The sequence below is a fragment of the Eretmochelys imbricata genome, chromosome 21 (genome assembly GCF_965152235.1).
Source record: "Eretmochelys imbricata isolate rEreImb1 chromosome 21, rEreImb1.hap1, whole genome shotgun sequence".
Lineage (NCBI taxonomy): Eukaryota > Metazoa > Chordata > Testudines > Cheloniidae > Eretmochelys > Eretmochelys imbricata.
Window position 1 is genome coordinate 13217051 of NC_135592.1, and position 6994 is coordinate 13224044.

Sequence of the window (6994 nt, forward strand, 5' to 3'; positions counted from 1 at the left end):
GTACACCTTCTCACTCTCAGTTCCTTGTGCCTCTTGCTCCCAACTCCTTGTACGTGCACCACAAACTGAAGTGAGCTCCTTTTTAAACCCAGGTGCCCTGATTAGCGTGCCTTAATTGAATCTAGCAGCTTCTTGATTGGCTGCAGGTGTTCTAATCAGCCTGTCTGCCTTAATTGTTTCCAGAAAGCTCCTGATTGTTCTGGAACCTTCCCTGTTATCTTACCCAGGGAAAAGGGACCTACTTAACTTGGGGCTAATATATCTGCCTTCTATCACTCTCCTGTAGTTGTGCTTGCTTCGGCAGCACGAATACTAAAATTGGAACGATACAGAGAAGATTAGTATGGTCCCTGCACAAGGATGACATGCAAGATCACTCTCCTGTAGCCATCTGGCCTGACCCTGTCACATAACGCTCTGGAACAGGCTTCCAGGGAAGGTTGTGGAATGCCCGTCATTGGAGGTTTTTAAGAACAGGTTGGACAAACAGCTGTCAGAGGTGGCAGAGGGGTTTACTTGGTCTTGCTTCAGTGCAGGGGGCTGGACTAGATGACCTCTCGAGGTTCCTTCCAGCCCTACATTTCTATATTACACTACAGCCAGAATGTCAGCATTCATCTCCAAGCCAATCTGAATTAATTTAGGGAGCGAGATTTTTATTACAGGCTAAATCGAATGTTTCATTCATCTAACTAAACAGAGAGCAGCTGCGGCTTTTTGCCGCAGCTCTGTGGAGTCATGCAGGGATTGCACAAGGGAACATAGCTCCTACTCACAGGAGAGTTACTGCATTCGTATTATTAGCAATTGTTTGTATTACAGTAGCAATAGAAGGTCCTTATCAAGGTCCAAGGGCCCCTAGCGATAGACACCTTACCAATAAGTATTTATATTTATCATTATTAGGGCCACAGCACTAGGATGCCCAGCCATGGACCAGCACCCCTTCCTGCCTACTGTACTGACGCAGAACAAAAATGCAGCCCCTGCCTCAAAATGCTTACTGTCTAGGGGTGACATCCTAGCCCCATTGAAGGCAATGGGAGTTTCGCCACTGACTTCACTGAGGCAGGGATTTCACTCTAGGGTTCAGGTGAAACAAAGAGGTGTGGGAGGAAGAGTAAATGGAGCACAGAAGAATGGACTTCCAGGCTTTCAAGTGATGGAATTGTGTCTAAAACTATCCATCCAGTTTGGCAAGATTTGCTCTTGCCCCGGCCCCCGGCCCCATGCCTGCTTATTGCTCATGCTTTTAGTACCTGTTATACCCAGCCCCACTCAGCAAAGCATTTAAGCATATGCTGATCTGTGGCCTGCCTGCCAAGAGCTCGCTCCATTATTTCGATGGCAGAGATGATGGTCTGAATGCAGGCTCCAGGAGCGGCACAGTCCTAGATGGTAAGCTCTTGTGGGGCAAGGACAGTCTTTTTGTTTTATGTTTGTACAGCACCTAGCAAAATGGCATCCTAGTCATAAATAATTAATGACTGAATGGTGCAGATGCGGGGTGACGATTTGGTGGTGACGATAGGAAGCAGGTTCAGAAGATGCGGGAGCAGGAGGCCAAAGAAATTCAGGGTCCGTGTCAAACATCAAAGTGTACTGGAATGCAGTAAATTCATAATAGACCATTAATACGCCTCAGATCCTTCATCTACCCCGACTGCACCTCGCTTTGCACAGACCGCAGTCCCTCGTCAGGACTCCTCAGCGTCTGCACACAAGAATGAATCATAGAATATCAGGGTTGGAAGGGACCTCAGGAGGTCATCTAGTCCAACCCCCTGGTCAAAGCAAGACCGATCCCCAATTTTTGTCCCAGATCCCTAAATGGCCCCCTCAAGGATTGAACTCCCAACCCTGGGTTTAGCAGGCCAATGCTCAAACCACTGAGCTATCCCTCCCCCCAGCACTCCCTGAAGGAAACCTTGCCCCTTGGCAAGTTTCAGCAGGTTACTGAAATATTAGCATTGGTAGATTTCTGAAGTGCTGCAATTTGTTTGTGTTTCAGGCTGTTCTGCAAATGCCAGGTTCTGGGAGCAGAAAGCAAGAGATGAAGAATAGTCGGCCCCAGAAAGAAACAAAAGGCTAATGATGGAGAGAACGGTGAGCGACAAGCAACGGCGAGAGGCAATTCGTTTGTGCGGGGGTTTGGGTTTTTTTTTTTAAAGACCCTTCAAGACAAAAAATGGACGTTTGTTATTCTCCAAATACGAATACACTGGAGAGATGGGTTTTTACAAGGCACAAGCCAGAGAGACGCCAGCTGGTAGGAGGGGGTCCACCCTTATCCCCAGCACCCCTCAGAAGTGTATAGAGAAGACTCCTTACAGTCTGGGCAAAGTAGGACCCACATGGTGCCTCCTCTCTTCCCCATTTTGTGGCTTTGGGGGAAAACGGAAGAGAGGAGCCAGCCAGAGACTCCAGCTGGAGCGGGGACCTTCTGACATTCAGAGAACACTGTACAGTTTTGATTGGACTTTCTGTGCCCTGTGCGGCTTGGCTGTTTGCACCAAGGACCTCGACGCCAATTAGCAGAGAGCATGGGGTGGTATCTACATAACAGTTCACCAGAGTGTCATGTGAGGTTGCTCTTGAAAGCCTGGGTCACACTGGTCCTCATGACCACTGCGAGATGGATAATTGTGAAGAATTACGTGTAACTCCTGAAAATCACGTTCTTAAGGTCTGTGACTTGGAGTGGTCACCAAAAAGCAAGAAACAGGTTTCTTTCAGGAAGACGATGTCTGTCTATTGGTCTGTCCCCATGTAAATTGAGTACTGCATGCTTCACACTGAATGCCTATTTACAGTCTGAGCAACATGCTAATCAAGTAATTGCAAAGTCTCCAGGGAAGATCCTAGACAGGGAAACACAAGCAGTGGGGTTAGGCAAGTTAGCTGGGAAAAAGCGACCATTAAGGCGGGACACGAGAGAGGTCTACAAACTCACGAATGGTGGGGAGAAAATGAATGGGGAAGTGTTATTTGCCCCTTCACATAACACAAGAAGTAGGGGGTCACCCAATGAAATTAATAGGCAGCAGATTTAAAACACAAGGAAGTACTTCATCGCACAATGCACCGTCAAACTGTGAAATTCATTGCCGGGGGATGTTGTAACGGCCAAACGTATAACTGGGTTCCAAAAAGAATGAGGTACGTTCATGGAGGATAGGTCCATCAATGGCTATTAGCCAAGATGGTCAGGGCCACAACTCCGTGCACCAGGTGTCTCTAAACCTCCAACTGCCAGAAGCATCTGGCAGTGGCCACTGTCAGAGGCAGGATATGGGCCTAGATGGACCATTGGTCTAACCCAGTACAATCGTTCTTATGTTCAAGTGAAGATAATGGATTTTTGAACTACAGTATAACTGTGGAGACAAACGCTGGATCGTTCCACTGAGGATTGATGAGGACAGTGTGCTTGTCTCATGAACAGAAGACCACAGCGAAGCCTGTCTGTGACACACACTGGAAGCACTGAGGGTGCACGTTTGCTCTGATGATGGGACAGTGTCTTGTTAGTAGAGGTTAGGCTCTAGTAGGTGTGTTATGATTTTATTTTTATAGTACCCTTTCTCTCCCACCTTCCTGTTTGCGCATTTCAATCTCTGTTTTTAATTAAATAAACTTCTCATCACTGGAAATCTGAATGCTGTCTTCTGTGGCATAACGGGGAAGCTGGGGTGGCCTGTTCCTTTGGGACCAAAGGATTTGGGAATTCTGAGAGTACCCAGTGGAGCAGGGGCTGGGCACTCCAGAGAGATGCTTGGAGGGCTCCAGGGTTGGATTGTGCCTATTGCTATCCTGTCCATAGGCAGCGAGGCCTGGAAGGCAGCACTTGTGTTGGGGAACTGCCCCAGAGCAGGCACAGACGTGGCTTCCTCCCGCTAAGGGCCGGTGCCTCACAATCCTGGAAACCCGCGAGAAGCAGCCCAGCCCACCCCGCTCCCGTCTCTTCATTTCTGCTTCAATCCTCGCCTGCAGCTTTTACCCTCTTCTTCCCTACCCTGTCCCCTTTGCCCCCTTCCCTTCCCACAGAGCTGATCCCCTCCTAACTAAACCCACTGATCCCAAATCTAAACCTAAATCCTGCACCCAAATCTTCATGGAATTAAGATGCAGTTTACTGCCATCACTTTGTTCACTCTGTGGGTGCATCCTACCTTTTCCCCCCACCCGGTGTCTGTCTGGTACATTTAGATTGGAAGCTCTCTGGGGCAGGGACCATCTCCTATTCTAGGTTTGTGTAGTGCCTGGCACAATGGGCCCCCGCTCCTGGTTGGTCCTTAGGCGCTACCATCATAAACATGATTAATAACAGCCAGATGTGCAGGTACGGGACTACCGCGAGATGCCCCAGTGGTCAGCACAGTGGGCTGAGACTTAGGAGACAAGTTTAATTCCCTGGGTGATCTTGGGCGAATCACGTAGTCCCCGAGATTTTTGAGGCCATCTAGTGCCTTAGAAAGGAAGGACGGTCCAATGGTTAGAGCACTAGTGTGAGACTTGGGAGAGTTGGACTCAAGTCACTGCTCACCACAGATTTAGCATCTCTGGGCCGGCCTCCCTCCCGCTTCTGTTCAGTGCGGAGAACAGCACTGACCTAGCTGACAGGGGTTGAGGGGGCTGTGAAGATCAAGACATTATATACCAGGTGCTCAGACACTATGGTAAGGCGGTGGACCTGTGGTGCGTGGCTCTTGTAGTGAAGGCACTGGACCAGGACTCCTGAAATCCAAGCTCTACTCCTGCATCTAACACAGACTCCCTGTGTGATCTTGGCCACGTTACTTACAGTCAATCTCTTCCTCCTCTTTAAATATAATCCTTCCCTTGGCTGTTTAGACTGTAGCTCTTTGGGGGCAGGGACTGTCTCTCACTAGGTATGCACAGTGCCTAGCCCAGTGGGGCCCTGATCCAAGTGAAGATGTTTTTTAAATAAAAACAAGAAACAATAATAAAGCTGGGACTGCTGCCAACAGCTCCCCTTTTAAGCGGCTCTGTGCCTCAGCTTACCCTATCTGTAAAAAGGCCGGGATAATGATACCAACCTCCTTTGTAAAGTGCTTTGAGATCTACTGATGCAACACACTATATAAGAACTAGGTATTATTATTAACTGTTGCCTCCCAGGATAGCAAGGCTTTTGACAGACTACTCCAGCAGGTCGACAACAGGTGTGCTTAACGCACAAGACTATCCAGGTGTTTCAGACAGAGATCTTCCATTTTCAGCCTTTCCGAGCTATGCATCACGTCAGAGGCATCAACATTCATTTCAGGATGTCCAAGCCTAAATCTGAAAGGTTAGTCCTGGGAGCTGACAAAATTGTTAGGCATTAATAAGCATGGCAGATTGGAAGAGAGTTTCTCCAGTGCAATTCCTGCTCTTTAAATCAAACATTGGATTTGCCAAGGGAAGAAATAAGTGCAAACTCGCTGCAATAAATTCTTTAAAAGAAAGGTCTCCTATCTGAAGGGATCTCATGTTGCATTTGGTTTCCTGTATTCTGTTTCCAATGCAGCTCCAGGGTCAGATTTTTCTCTCGCTCTCTCTGGTTTAAGGCACCCATAGCTCCACTGAAGGCAAGGAGGGTTACGCTGTGTAGATCTGGAGTGAGTGAGCCCCGTGTCTATATATTTGGCTTAAATCATATTCATACTGAGAAGAGAGACCCAGAAACTCCTGGGAGTGAATAATGATCCGCGCTGTGTGAGGTTGTTAGGAAAGTTTCAGGTCAAGAGGAACTTGACTAGTTTGGAACTGACCTGGTTTTGTGAATTTAGCATCTTTTCCATCCCATGGGCTATTTTCACAATCAGCCAGACTCATGCAGGCCATTGTTTTTCCTGCAAGCTGGTACAGGTCACATAGACATTTGCATATGTCATAATCCACACAACAGCGTTCTTCACACAAATGGAGAGGGGGTTGCAACTCATGCATAGCTCATATCACACACCCCAGCAGTTTCCACCTGCAACAGGGTAAAACTCACCCATTTGAGCTGAGCCCCTGCTGTTGGTTGGATCTCCCACCCCACACCACCGGGGTGACAGCGCCCTGTACTCACCCAGCCTCCCATCCATCAGCAGCACAAGGTCCCATGGGAGTGCAACCCTTCCAGAGCTACTAAAGGTCCACAAGTGGGCGGGGAGAGAGATAAACTGATAAGCCCCCAGATGATCTCTCTTCCTTCGTGGGGCCTCTGGCAAGTCATAATCCAGCTGAACACCCACAGCTGAGTTGCTAATAAGAGTTCCAAAGTAATCATTAGCAATGTAGCCCACCTTCCCCTCTAGGGATTTAGGCAGGCAGCAGCCAGAGGAGCTCTCAGCCATACTTTTCTCCAGGAGCTGACATAGGGAGATCTGTTCTTCTTCCAGGGCTGTTGCTAACTGAGCTGCATGTCCCCTTTGTAGGCCCTTCTTCCAGGCCTGACGTGCCCTGGAGCCCAGAGCAGTTCAATTAACCCTCCCCTGGCCTGGTGCATAGTTTGTATAGCCTCTCACAGGTCCAACTTGAAGTACCTTGCAAAGACCTCAGCAGCAGAAATGAGACCAAGTAGAAACCTTTTACACGTCTCTGGTGGTGATCATAGGCCTGTGGCTTGTTGTCTGCCAGCTGGCTCCTCTATTGCAGGGCAGGCAGAATTACTTGGTGCCTCCCTCAGTCTGATAGCCAGATAAATTGCAAGTGCACCCCCCCCCCGCCCCGGTGTCACTGTGGTGACGTCAGTGGTGCATAGAGGTAGCTGCATAGACTACATTGCAATAATCTAATGAGAGCGTCATCAAGGCCAGAGCCACTGGGGAGAGGTCAGCTGCAGAGAGAAATGGCTGCAAAATCGAGGTGGGCACTTTCCTGCCAGTGGCACTATCTAAGGCTCCAGGAACAATCAGGGCTGCCACTGTGCCCTATAAAAGGCTCGTGCTGGCGTTGGGACTGTCCTTAAAGGGCCAGCACACTTTTATACACCCCCATG

The 6994-nt window shown here is 48.8% G+C and overlaps 1 non-coding gene across 1 annotated transcript; it reads left to right on the forward strand.

The window, feature by feature from the left end:
- Positions 1-288: 288 nt before the first annotated feature.
- On the forward strand, positions 289-395 carry LOC144278349 (U6 spliceosomal RNA). The gene has a single exon (XR_013348576.1). It is a non-coding gene; the product is annotated as a U6 spliceosomal RNA (small nuclear RNA).
- Positions 396-6994: the final 6599 nt, after the last annotated feature.